This window comes from Poecilia reticulata, linkage group LG9 (assembly GCF_000633615.1).
Source record: "Poecilia reticulata strain Guanapo linkage group LG9, Guppy_female_1.0+MT, whole genome shotgun sequence".
NCBI classification, from domain to species: Eukaryota; Metazoa; Chordata; class Actinopteri; order Cyprinodontiformes; family Poeciliidae; genus Poecilia; species Poecilia reticulata.
Window position 1 is genome coordinate 25,087,175 of NC_024339.1, and position 14,034 is coordinate 25,101,208.

The 14,034-nt window shown below is 40.9% G+C and overlaps 1 protein-coding gene across 3 annotated transcripts in view; it reads right to left on the minus strand.

Annotated features, from left to right (window-relative positions):
• The window catches only part of rhobtb4 (Rho related BTB domain containing 4), a 43,955-nt gene extending 38,432 nt beyond the window's left edge, over positions 1–5,523 (minus strand). The window contains exons 1-2 of one of the 3 annotated variants that reach the window (XM_008418909.2): positions 5,353–5,522; positions 4,450–4,576 (exon numbers count right to left, since the gene is read on the minus strand). The gene's annotated coding sequence lies outside the window, so the exon portion shown is untranslated. Of the gene's footprint in view, positions 1–4,449; positions 5,135–5,352 lie in introns of all 3 variants that reach the window. The other 2 variants (XM_008418908.2, XM_008418911.2) reach the window with 2 other exon arrangements.
• Between the last annotated feature and the right edge of the window lie 8,511 nt (positions 5,524–14,034).

Consider the following 14,034-nt stretch of genomic DNA (forward strand, 5'->3'; position numbering starts at 1 on the left):
GTCTTTGTGCTGGGGACATTTGGCACTTACATGTGTGAACCCCAAACCTTCACAAAAGTATCTTGAGGCTATCTCCTTCAACAACTAGGAGGTCAGCCATTTTGAATAGAGCTGAAAACCAAAACCTATACAATCATGAATTTTTTGACCTCCTGTCAATTTGAATGTTTCCATGTTTATGATATTTGTGGGATTTAAAGTTATCAAAAGCATCGGTTTTTGGCAGAGTATACTTGCCTAATGTCAAATTCTGAAATCTCAACATCCATCCATTATCTAAACACACTTTTCCTTGAAGGGTCGCCACGCGGGTGTCCAGTGATCATTGAGCGAGAGACGGAGTACGCCTTGGACAAATTGCCAGTCCATCGCAGAAAATCTCAAGATAAAAGACACATTTTTCACAGATCATCAGAGTCACCCCAAACTTTCCAAGAATTATTCAGATTGAATCTCCAACAAAACTACATTTACAGTCTGATATCACCTGTAAATGCCTGGTTCACTGACAACAGGAAGTTACATATATTATTAATGTACAGGGCATGGTAAAATGTTAACTACAGCACCACCTTTAAGAGGCATTCAGTTCTCTTGCTGCTTTGACTGATGTAAATAACATTAGGATCACATGTATTTTCCTAGAATCAGCAATAGAGTCAAAGTCCAACCAAACCCTACAGGAGGTCAGCCATTTTGGATCAAAGCTTTAATTTTCTTCACACTTGAGACTTGAGATTAACTCTGCTTACCACCTTAAAAGGTTTTTTTAAAGGCATTGATGACTAAAGCAGTGTTTCTCAATTCCTGTCCTCAGCCCCCCCTGCCCTGCATGTTTTAGGTTTTTCCCTTCTGTCACACACCTGGACTGAATATTTTGGTAATTAACAGGCTTCTGCAGTACTTGATGGTCATGCAATCATTTGAATCAGCTGTTCTGGAATAGAGGCACATCTAAAACATGCTGAGCCGGGGAGCCTGAGAACTGGAATTGAGAAGCACTGGACTAAAGTGATGAAAAGGCTGACTCTAAAGCATGTGAGTGTGGCCACGCTTTGAAATCTGACTTCTAAATATCAAAGACGGAACTGCTATACCTCCCACATACAAAATCCAGACAACCACCAACATTTCTGTTGTCATCAAAGTCCACTCCTCACAGATCTACAAGATATTTTGGGGATTTTCTGTAAGATCATTTAAGTCCTACCTACTTAAAAAAAGAAAGTCTCTTAAAAATTCTTAATGCCGGGACATTCAAACTAAGCCTGATTAAAAATATTAAATTGAAAATATATTTTAATCTAACCCAACCAACCATACATCCACATAAATGTATATTTATAACAGTATAGATTTTTACCCTCACCCCACTAAACTGATAGATTGAATGTAACTTTTAAATAATTACATTTTATTTTATTTAAACAAAGAAGAAGGAAGAGGAGTGGTGCAAACAACATGTTTTGTATGATTTTTTTAAATATTTATAGTCATGTCCAATCTGGAAATTTCTCCCCTACTGTCTGCTTTTCAGTACCATAGCAACCTCGACACTTACTTCCCCTCAGCCAAAACCCCTTGGTGTCCCTCTTCCTCTGGTTCTGCCCTCCGCTGCCCTCCCTTCTTTCTCTTCTCCACAGCTTGGTTTCTGTTTTATTTGTTTCTCTCCTCCTCTCTTAGCACCCTGCCCCGGAGTTCTTTCGACAAACTTGACCAGCTTTCCGTTCTTTCCGTACACAACTTCTGCTCGCTGACATCTCGTTTAAGAAAGAAGCAGCCAGTGAGAAACAAACTCTCTTTGCCATCACCTCTTCTTCTTTTTCTTTTTCTTGTTATTCTTTGCCCCCTCTCTCCCTTTCCTCATTTCAGGACTTGCTAAACAGGACGAACATCATGTGGTTCGGGTGAGAAAGGAGGACGCTTGTGAGCGATGACTATGAGTCTCTGTTAGATACTTTTGGCTCTTCAGCGAACACTGGCCTCTGCAGAACTCTGCATGCATCTAAGGGACTCTTTTTCAGAATGCAACCTTCATAATTACAACTCACCACTGCTGCAAATCCGTATTTATAATGCAGAATAAGCCATGCAGAACTGCAAAACCGATTTGAGGCAAGCACTAAAAGACCCCGCATGTGTGTGGGACATTGATCAGCCCTCACAAAGACTCTTCTTCTTATTCGGCTCCCAGCTGTGTGAACTTGGCTCACTAGATGGCTATCCAGCAGCCAGAAATGTTTGGTGTGTAACCCCAACTGGAAAGCCCCACTCATACCCACCCAGCCACATGCACATGCATACACAGAGGCGCTTCAGAAACAACATGTTACTATGAGCAAGGGGCAGACAGAGGGACGGGCCTCACCCCAAAGAAAGAATGGTTTAAATTCCACAGCTGATAGAAAAACACTGAGGAGTGGGCCGGAACGGAGGAACTGATGTCAGCTCTCTCGAACCATCCCCACACCCACTCCATTTTCGGGGCTTTGCGAGGAAGGAATGATAAAGGCAGAGAGAGGCGAGGGGAAAAAAATCCAGGAAATGTCATGCAGGCAGCAGGGATATATGTGTTTTGGCTGTTGTCACAGATACAGAGTTTCCTTCCAGGCTTGGGCCAAAAATTGCAGCAAACACAGAGAGTGACTTCAGGCTGAACTCACTAATGCGTGGTGCAGGTGGAGGAGGGATTTAACTTTGTGTTTAACTAAGCTGAAAAACTAGTTGTTTTGCAAAACTAAAAAGGATTTTTTTTTTTTTTATTGAAGATAAAACACACTTTTGAGGGCTACTTTATAAATCTCATTAGCTTTACGTGATACGTTTCAGAGTAAAATCATTAGACGTGACGTTAAAAAGAAAACTGATCTACATTGACGTTGCATTCATTATGTAAATTCTTTATCACTCCATGATTTTTCTCAGAAATCTCTTTCAGGCTAAAAAATAAATGTTTTAATTCAAGAACCAAGCCTGAAACTTTGGAGGGCAAAAAGTGTCACCTAAGCTAGTTTCATTCACAGCTTCCAACTCATGTGCCACATCAAAGCCTTCTTATCAGGCAGGTTCAAACTAGCACCACTAACTCGTAGACAATATTTTATCTTTACTTCCTCCTCAATACAAGACAAACCACTATTAGGTCTTCACCATACGAGCTCAAATTCTAGACGGACGCTTCGCTATTTCTTTCGTGTGACTATTCGTGTTGTCAAAACCTGAATATATTTTTCACTGTGTCTCTCATAGGGGGAGATAAAGCATTTGTTTACATACAGTGTATTCAGTGGAGCAGAAAAAGAAAAAGAACTGAAAGATAAAGCCAATCTCCCCACATTATGTTGGTGGAAAAACAGCCATTTTTGTCTTTGTTTAGCTCCAGATTGGACAGACTGTTTTCATTAACATCTGTGGACAGACGTCTTATTTTCGCTGTCTGCACGCACAACCAGCTTGAACACAAAAATCTGGAATGTGCATCGGCATCCATCAGGAAATCTAGCGGACCCTGGACATCTCTACCCAGGGTCCAGGGTAGAGATGTCCAAGCCTTTCATGCTCAAACGGACAGTAGAGCAACTGGGAAACTGACCTGTCTGGGATAGTGTTTCAGATGCAACATCTTCCCACTTTAGCAACCTTTGTCTGTTTATTCAGCTACATTATTCCTGTTATTTTTGGAGTGGTGGATGGGGATAGGGGGGGCTTGAGGGGGTCGTTGTTTTTTTGCTTTGTTTTGTTCACTTTTTTATATTTTCGGATATTATTATCATACCTATATAACTACAAGCTCAATCACATTTGAAAAAGAAATTCATGTGATAAAAAAATATATTTATGCCCTTTAAACAGGCATCATATTAGTGGATAATCTAGCTGTTTTTATATTGCATAGTGTCATTTATGGATCTGTTAGTAATTTGAATCAATTGACCACACACTTAAAATAAACAGGTAGCGATGGCTTTAAATTGTGGCACTTTTGGTCCTCCATAGCCATTTTTTTTTTTCAAACGTTGAAACTCTCCCTGCTCACTCGTTCTCCACGTTTGCTATCACTTTTGTGCGGCTTTTGTCTTGGATTAATTTCAAGTGACACACCCATGCTATTTTTTTTTTTTTTTTTTTTTTGAAAACTTCCATAGAAACAAAACAGAAACTCTTAAATTAGACCACTAGCAGAACCTTAAAGTGCCTAAGCTTTGCTGGGAAATCAATCACTGTGGAGCAGAACTTTAAAAAGCAGTGGGATCATTGTGCAGATCCTGGGTGAAGGTTTTGTCGATAAAGAGCAGAGCAGTTGAATAGCCCCAACTGAACCGTTATGCAACCCCCCTCGCTGTCTGTCCACATGTAATCTGCTCTATCCTGCAGATTTTTTTTTTTTTTTTTTTTTTTTTTTTAAGGAACATAAAGATTATATCACAAGTCCTGCATGGAGTCTCCTACCTTTTAACGCATTAGCCTCTGTGTTCAGCTCAGGTCTTGCCGTCCGCTCTGACTTCACACCTCCTCTCTGCTCTGATCTCTCCAGTTTACTCTGAGCAGCGCTCGTCCCTCGCCTCTCCCTATTAAACTGCAACGAACAAACAAAAACGAGGTCGCTTCAGAACAATACTGTCCCGCCTAAGACGACAACACATAAGATCAAAACTCGCATATTGTAACACTTGCGGCGTTTCTCTTTTCTTTTCCTCTTTTCTCTCTCTCTCGCTTTTAGCCCGGACTTGGGGGGGGGGGAAAAGTCTTCAAATGATCGGTTCAGCTTCGTGTCGGGTTAAGATCTGCCAGCGCTGACAGGAGAAAAATATCCCCGACTTCTGTAGTCGAGAGACGCCAGGAGGAGGGTAATTACACGAATACTGCTGCATATTGCAAAACCCGCAGACGCACTGTTGTTTGCAAGCCCCCGACACCCCGCCCCACCGCTATTGTGTGCTCTGTCTGGGCAGACTTGTCCCGCTTGTGGTCCTGATGCGAGTTTGCTCCGCGTCCCTTTGTTGCTTCTGTCACACCTACAAGGAGGGATCGCATGGGGTGGAGGGAGACCTCGCATCGACTTTCTTTTGTCTGCCAGTTTTTACTCCGTAATATTCCTCACCGCATTAGCTGCAGCATATTGTCCAACCTAAACCTAAATCATCGATCCGATGCAGACACACACACACACACACACACACACACACACACACACACACACACACACACACACGGCGGACGAGAGGATTTTACCAACTCGCATTTGACCATCACATGATTTACACTTTCGGGCATGTAAAGTGAGCACGCATATCAAAGCAAAAACTCGCTGTGCGCTCTGTTTAGGTGCACCCTAAACAAATGTGCCCTCACCAGAATGTCACCCAGAAGTTTGGTCCTCGAAGGGGCAATGGGTGAAGACGCTGCGCTCTCCACTCCTCTCTCTTTCTCTCTATCTCTGTTTTCCTATCCTTCGTTGTCTCTTGTGACCGCCGTGGTGGAGGTGCAGCTGTGTTTCACTCCAGGACCATCCTTCACTCCCAGCACGCCACTAGCCTATCAACAAGCGCGGTGACGACAGCCTCATTATGGACACTCATGCCACACCCATCCATTCATAAAGTGGAGCCAGCCTCTCCGAGCCGGGATGGTGTGCGCCGACGTGAGGCGGTTCAATTTCCACCGAGTTCCTATGGAAGCTGGGGATAAAGGACTGAGCATCGTGTAGTGCTCGATGATCGTGTAACTCTCACGCTCACTGCTGTGTTCGTCCATTGACTTTTTGTTGAACCCTGCATGCATTTACAGTTCTGTTTCATATAGACACATCTAAATATATTATCACCAAAAATTAAATAAAAAAGGTAATTTATTCAATAAGTGAAACTCTTGTTTTAAATAGATTCACTATAAGCAAGTCTATGATTTAGTTTATTTAAATAATAATATATTTAATCTAAAATTAAGGTTTTGCTGAATGGTCATTCTGTTGGCGGAGGGTCAACAGAATCGGGTTGCACATCCCATGAATGTAGACAGTAGATGGATGTGACGGTAAACCATCCATCCATCCATTTTCTTGCACCCTTTTTCCCTCAGTGGGGTCGGGAGGGTTGCTGGTGCCCATCTCCAGCCAACGTTTCGGGCGAGAGGCGGGGTTCACCCTGGACAGGTTGCCAGTCTGTCGCAGGGCAACACAGAGACACACAGGACAAACAACCATGCATACACACACTCACACCTAGGGGCAATTTGGAGAGGCCAATTAACCTGACAGTCATGTTTTTGGACTGTGGGAGGAAACCGGAGTACCCGGAGAAAACCCATGCATGCACAGGGAGAACATGCAAACTCCATGCAGAAAGACCCCAGGCCGGGAATCGAACCCAGAACCTTCTTGCTGCAAGGCAACAGCTCTACCAACTGCGCCACTGTGCAGCCCGTGACGGTAAACCGTTTGGCAAATTTTGAATCTCGCATGCTTTGGGAATAGGTACAGAAACATTATAATTTTTTCACTGGAGCACTTTAGTACTTGAGCATATAACTAACGCTTACATGCTCAGACCATGTCCATGTCCAACCAAGTCAGTCTGTTTATGCAAGGCTGCAGGATGCTAACCAATTGCAATTAACTTAAAGCCTTCACCAGTGTTTCATCATTGTCAAAGCTGATGTAAGACATTTTGAAACTGCTGGGTGGACCATGGATATAGATCAGATTAGAACAGGTGTTTTCACCCTGTGGGAGGTTACCAACTGAAACTATTGTTTAGCAAAGACTTAAAGGAGTGTTAAGTTGAAAGTATTAATCAGCAGTCAATATTCAGCAGTATGCCTAGGTTACGATTTCCAATAGTATTTCAGACTGTTTCTCATAGTTTTTTACCCATATGATAGATGCATCAGTTAACGGTTGAAACTCATTCGAATTTGCCAATAGAGAAACGTCAGATTGTGACTTATTGTCTGTGACCGGCTTTCCTTTGGTTTTGAAGAGAGCACAGTTGGAACTTGCTATCAATAGAGGTCTTCATGCTGTGCAGACAGACCTACACAATAAATACGTGACAACGGGAAAAAGGAACAGCGACAGCTGTAATATTTAGACATCCGCTGGCGAAGCACCGCTGCAAAGTAGAAGCAGAAGTCTGCCGTAAACTCCACTGCTTGCAACAGTACTAGTTACTTCCAGATGTGAAATTCTAGAAGCATTCTTAACATAAATAAATGACTAAGTTTATCTTTTTGCTAAATATAGCCTAAGAAAAACATCACTACAACAATTTTATTTAGTGTAGCTTGGGAGTCCAAAGATTTCTAGTTTATAAACTTTTACTGAGTCCATCAGCAAAAGATCAGGGGGCGTAATAAGTACTACAAGAACATATATTAACATCTGTCTCTCTGCAATTCCCTATAACACATTTGCAGCCAAACGATTAAAACAGTCCTAGGCAGGTAATGGTACAACCTGCCCAGGCTTGCTTCAGTGTCAGCATGGATGCAGGCTCTAGGCAACCGCCCCAAGCTGTGGCCACCAAACACGGAGTTATCTCACGTACGCACGGGCGCACACCCACAAGTGGTGGACAAGTAGCGGAACATGCTGTAGTCATGTATCAGTTTAGGATAAGCACTTCAAGCAAAATTATGCTGACAACTGCAGCTCAAAGGACACATCACTGACCGTGCCATTTGTTTGCTTCCGAACATTTGCTATGCTCAGTTTCTCCACTCTTCTTCATTTCACAACATAGGTGCTCCCAGCTTTTATCTCAAAGTGTCATCTCCAGCACTTTTCTCTTGCCCGTGGACACGGCAATAGCACTATTGATAGAGCCGCATGGGGACAATAGAGGTACAATGAGGGATCCACGTGGTTCAGCCCTCACTCTTTCTCTTTTTCGAAGAGGAGTAAACTGCTGATTCCAGTGGTTATAAAAGGCCCATATCAGCTAAATTTATACGGATGAATATGGCTGGATCTAGGTGTTGCACTTCCAGCTCAACCAAATGTGCAGAAACAAATAACCTGCAGTCAAACAAACCGATCACAGACTGCACAAATAAATCCAATCTTTGACCAGCTCAGATCAATTTTCACTCAGAAAATCTGAACCTCCACTGTGGCGAGCCACAATGGCCTTTGACACAGGCCATTAAATGACCACAATGCTGTCTAACTTAGGGTGCTGACACACTACAATGGGTCTCTTTTTGCCATGGAGCCTCTATTTTTCTTCTGCCTCATCTCCCAAACAAAGCTGTATTATTGTTGCACCAATTGAGCTTGAACAGTCAGGCACAAAAGAGTCTCTGACCTGACGGTTCAAGCCTTCTCGCCGACTTTACCACCCTCTGGACATTGTGGTGACAGTAAACCGACATAAAAGTTGGGTTGTAAATTTTCTCTTATATTTTTATTTGCTAATCACGAAGAACCACAATTGTGAAATGTCCACGTGAAACTTGCATTAACAACAACAATAATTTAATAAAAATATGGGATGTTGATATTAAGTTGCCAGGTTTTATGTACTAAAATTACTAGCACGCAGTTGATTTACTGTAGGAAATAATCCACACTGAAAGACTGGAAAGGAGAATCTGTGAGCTTTTACTGCAATAACGTAATCTCCAAAAAGTAATTTTTAATTCCAATTTTAAATCAAAGAGCAAAAGGCTCTCATCAAATAAAAAATAACTTCACCTCTTCAGCTCAACAACTATTACAAATAAACTTTCATATTATATTCTCTCACAGTCAGAGAGCTGTAGCGACGAGTGGCCTCTTTGGGTCACCAACTCTTTATTATTGCAGTTAGGCACCATGTAGACACCAACTGGTAGAAACACCAGTTAAATTATTTTCTATTTCTTTTAATATTGCCGTGGTTGTTAAGGTAAAGGGGTTTCGTCTTGTCTGGTCTGACTGGTAGCTTTACTTGAGGTCAATACAGCTAAAAGATAAGTAAATCCATAGGACAGCTCTGTCGTCCTAATCACGCTTTAATGATATCAGTGACGAAGGAGTTCCACAGGAGATTGCATATTATCCCAGCAAAAAGCTATTGGAAGAACGTTTTTCTTCCAATATCTTATCTTCTACTTTCTAGACAGACTGTCTAAATTAAAGAGGTCAAGCACAGCCTAACAAACCTGCTAGACGAATCATTGATAGAGTCCCGACATGCTGCTAAATAGTGACTAGTGACTAATAGTTTCTCCTTTCTGCCGTTCACAATGGTGTTTTTGCTTAACAGCTTTAACTGGCATCCACCCAGAGACTGGCAACACCTACAGCAAACGTCTATACAGGAATATCTAGACAATCCTGAAAATGTTGCCACTTATTTCAGAAGCTGACAATCATTTATTTTGTACATTCATCATTGCGCATAGATTTAAAAAAAAAAATAGGTAAGCCTTTATTTTTTGTAAATTTTATATTTATGACTTATAGATAATGAAAACCCAACATTCAGTGTTTCAGGGAATTTAAATATTACATTATGTCAATAAAAAAAAAATCATATATATGAAGTATGTTAATTTCTATGCGATCAGTACCTGGGTGGGCCTACTTTTGTATGAATTACTTCATCATCTGTGATTCTATGGAGGGGCATGCCCAGGTTGCTTCAGGTCATCCAAGTTGCCTGGTCTGGTGTATTATCGTCCTCTTGACAGTACACCATAGCCTCTTCATGGGGTTCAGGCCAGGAGAGCATGCTGGCCAATACAGCTAACAGTAACACCAGGGTGACTAAATCAGCTTTTGGTCACCATTGCCAGTTTGAGTATGTGCCAAGTCTTGTTGGAATATAAAATCGGTATATTCACAAAGCTTTTCCACAGAAGAAAGAACAAAGAGACTGAAAAGTTTCTTAGTAAATGTCTGCTTTGACTGTGGACTGTGATTTGGCAACCCAAATCAGCACTGACTTTTAAACCTCACACTGGACTTAAAGCAACATGGATTCTGTCCCTCTCAGCTCTCCCTTCAGACTCTGGAACTTGATTTCCAAATGTAAACTTTCCCTTCTGGTTGTCCTTGGAGAGGAATGTGATGGTGAGAAAACTTTAAAATGTGTGAACTTTAATTTAAGATTTAAGGTGGCTTATAGAATTGTGGGTTTTTTTTAAGAACCTTATAGTCAGCTTTGGATCACCAGGCATAAATAGCAATGATGTTTTGAATGCTTATGATAAAGTCGATCTATTATTAAAGTTTGATACTAAGTTAAATTATATCTCTGAGAAGAATAATGATGCCGCGTGGTTTCAGTTCCCTGTTTCCCTCGACTCCACAACAAGCATGCGTATGGGTCAGAGTTTGAATAAGTTTTCTCTTTGTCCTTTTTGCCCTTAGCCCAAGTAAGACGGTTGTAGCCAATGAAAAGATGTTTGTCATTTAAATACTTTAACAATGCATTTTCTGTGCTAAGGTGCGGTCATAAAACGCACTGCGAGGCACTGAGATTTTTTATTTTTATTTTTTAAAAGGGAGAACGCTTACTTGTCTTAAATTGAATGCCCATGCATATATGAACATTTTATTTATGTGTTTGCTTAATTTGAGACTATAGATACTAGAATTTATGCAATTCACTCTGATGACTGAGGGGCCAGGTGACAATTTGTCAAAATGGACAAAGATCAAAGAAACTGTCATATAAGCTCTTCCAAGAGCTAATCCCTTAATCTCTCCAAGCATCCATAGACTCAATCAAGGGATGCTATGCAGACTGTGGCCAGTTGGGCTCTTTGGCCCTCTGGCCCACTATCAGGGCTCCCTGTGGCCCCCCCAGGGTGCCTCTTAGGTGCTATGAATAGACACGGGCGTGTGCTCCATGCTGTTGGCTGGGCTTTGGCACACAGGCCTCATGTCAGCACGGATGCCACGTAATACTCCCGAGCGGCGTCACTTCACCAACTGCACATTTGGGTCGCCATGGAAACACAGCTACCTCTGCCCTGCCATCTTTTGGCCGCATTTTCCAGACAAACTCTGATGTCTTTCTCAACTTCTTCCAGTCCTTCTTCCCTCATCTCTCCGTGTGGCTCTTGTTTACGCAACTTATGACGCTGAGCAGGGAACGGGAGGTTTGGAACTTGATCCAGAGGGCTTCCAGTTCCTCGGTTTAACACTAATGAATAGGTTGTTCTTCTCTTTCTTATGAACGACATGTGGAGTACAATTACGATGCACTTTAGACGATATCAGAGCCCTGTATATGCTCATTTGTATATGCTGAAAAGGAACGTATCTCACATATGACATCTGTTCAGCACTTTGGTTACTTTAAAGTGCTTATAAATAAAACAGTCTGGCTATGCTCATGTTTTTTTGTTTTTGTTGTTGTTGTTTTTCCCACTGTAAGTGACAAAAACAACAACCCTCTATGGGTCATCCAGGTACATGGGGACCTCCGTGTCACTGTTCTCTTTGACTTTTTCTAATAGCTAGACTCCTTTCTCTTTTTTTCCTCAGTACATTCAAGCAGACATGCAGTCAGAGAGTGACCATCCTTAATGGACGGGTGTGTGGGTCACAGCATTTTTCTCTGACAGCGCATAGTTTTCTCAGGACAAATGGATGGATCGCTGTGTTTGTTCTTTCGCTCCATTTCCCAGTTTGTGTTTAATCACATATCATTTACTGTGTCCTGGCTGACAGTCCAGCTGGAAGGGACATGTCTTAAGTTAATAAACAAGACTAAAGACAGGAGATTCACAGCAGCTGCTTCCTCTGCCTAATTGTCTGTTGTTTTTTTTACCTTTAAAATGTCCTCTGACACTTGAACCTGTTTTATGAGTTTCAAATTTTTATACAACTATGTAAAACTTTGTTATTTTTAAGAGTTTTGAAATGTTTTCTGGTCCCTGTAGAAGCTTTGGTCTTTCTTATAAAATAAAGTTTTACTGAACTGTGGTTGCATCTAAACAAGGCATTTTCATACAAATGACTTGTCATTTAGTAAATATTTTCTCTTGTAAAACAGTCCTGAGTAAATTCAAGGAACGACTGTGTTTCAAAATCCCAGTGGATCAGCAGTTTTAAAAATACCTAGACCAACCTGTCTGGCATCAACAACCAGGCCATGTACAAAGAAACTTAAATCGCATTTCTTCCTCGTTCTGATGCTCAGTTTGAATTTCACCCAGGCTAGAAGCCTAAATGCACTCATGTGATCCTGTCGTGTCATTCAGTAATTTATTGTTAGCTTCAACAGGCGATTGAACTGGTATGCCTCCTAAAATGGCCGACTGGAGTTTTTCCTGAGGATGCCTTTGGCTCAAAAGTGTTCTTTAGAGACCAAACCTTGCCAGGTTTAAAACGTGACACCGGCTTCTGTGAGGTTGCTTTTCAGTTTGCTCTACACTTAGCTCATTCTTACCCACTCCACATACCATGGTATGTCAAAGGTCTTTTTTTTTTTCTTTTTTTTTTTTTTTTTAAATATGCGCTGACATTTTGCTGCCCAATGGTCTCAGGTTGATACTGTAGTGTGAACATATTATACGCTCACTCAACAGATAACATGCGCATAAACACAACGACCAGGAGAAACATGCATACTGCTGTAACAACTGTTTTTTCTAGCATGTACAAATGCAAGAAAAAAACACAGGCTGGCGTTTGACAGAAATGTTTTTGCGCTTTGAAATCATGTTGTGCCCTGAAGATGCCCATTCATCTCTTTCATATTAGCTAAATTAGCAGTCTCACTGACAGAGCACCGTGATAAGGCTTGCAGGATATTGCTGTTATTATTGTTCTGACTCCATTTTGATCCTCGCTGACTGTCTCACCCCAACAGATGCGTTACAAATGCGAGAAAAAGAAAATAAACAATAGATCTTTCATCTAAGATAAAGCTTTATACATATTACAACACTTCTAAACTTGAACGGAAGAATAACAGTGCAAATGTTTTTTTGCTAAATTAAAGGTTTTGTTTACAAAAGTTTGAAAAGATATGAGGGAATTGATTGATGTTGTGTATTAATCTCACATATGACTTATTTAATTCAGTTACAAAACAGAAAACAATTGTTCTCAACTGCACTTCTAGGAAAGCATGTGAGCACAATAGCAGATACAAACAGGGGCGGCATCAGATTCATCTAGATCCGACTATTCGGAAGTCGGTCAGGAAAATGAATCCATCACTATGTGTTTTGTGTCATCTGTACTTACTGGACACACAAAGAGTAACCCACACTCCACCATCATCAGTCAAATCAAACAGTGTCCTGCGCTAGGCAACCATGTCTTTCCAGGGCAGATGGCAATGTCTGATCATGTTTATTTTACTTTAATCTAATGCCGTTAAGTCTCATTGCCTATCCATGCTGTCTAAATGATGATGCTGGGTTTATGCGAGGTACGTGTGGATCTATGTGTGTGTATGTGTGTTGGGGAGTAGGTGGTTATGTGGAAAGGTCTTGACAGACCTATCAATCATAGCTGAATATTGGTTTATTGTGTACTCTATGTTCATTTTTTTTCATGTATTTAAAATGACTGCTCTTTGTTTGTATTCATTACCTCCTGGAAGCTTGCCTTGCCACAGATGGCGACTTGCAGAAGAATGCATACCCCATTTGCCATGTAATAATCACAAATATCAATAAAATATATTGGGATTGTATTGCAAAGAATCTGATATTTGTGAAGCGGATGCAAAATAACACATTGTTTTCAGCATAGTTTGCTACTTTCCTTTAGTGTAACTAAAAATCTACAATGTTTGGTGTACATTCATGTTTTTGCTACACTTTGCTTTGATAGCTATAATTTAAAACTGCAAAAGTCAATTTCTTTGTAAAGAAATATTCTACAGATGTGAGCCCATTTCATGTTTCATTCGTCTCTGGATTTTGGGTATTTTAGAATTTCATTTATTTTATTTAGGGGATACTTGCAGAACAAAAACTGTTGGACCATTTCTTCAGATTAAAAAATGTACAATATTGAAATAATTCATTATTTCTGAAACAACAAGACTTATGGGAACTGTAGTACCTGATGGGCTCCATATTACC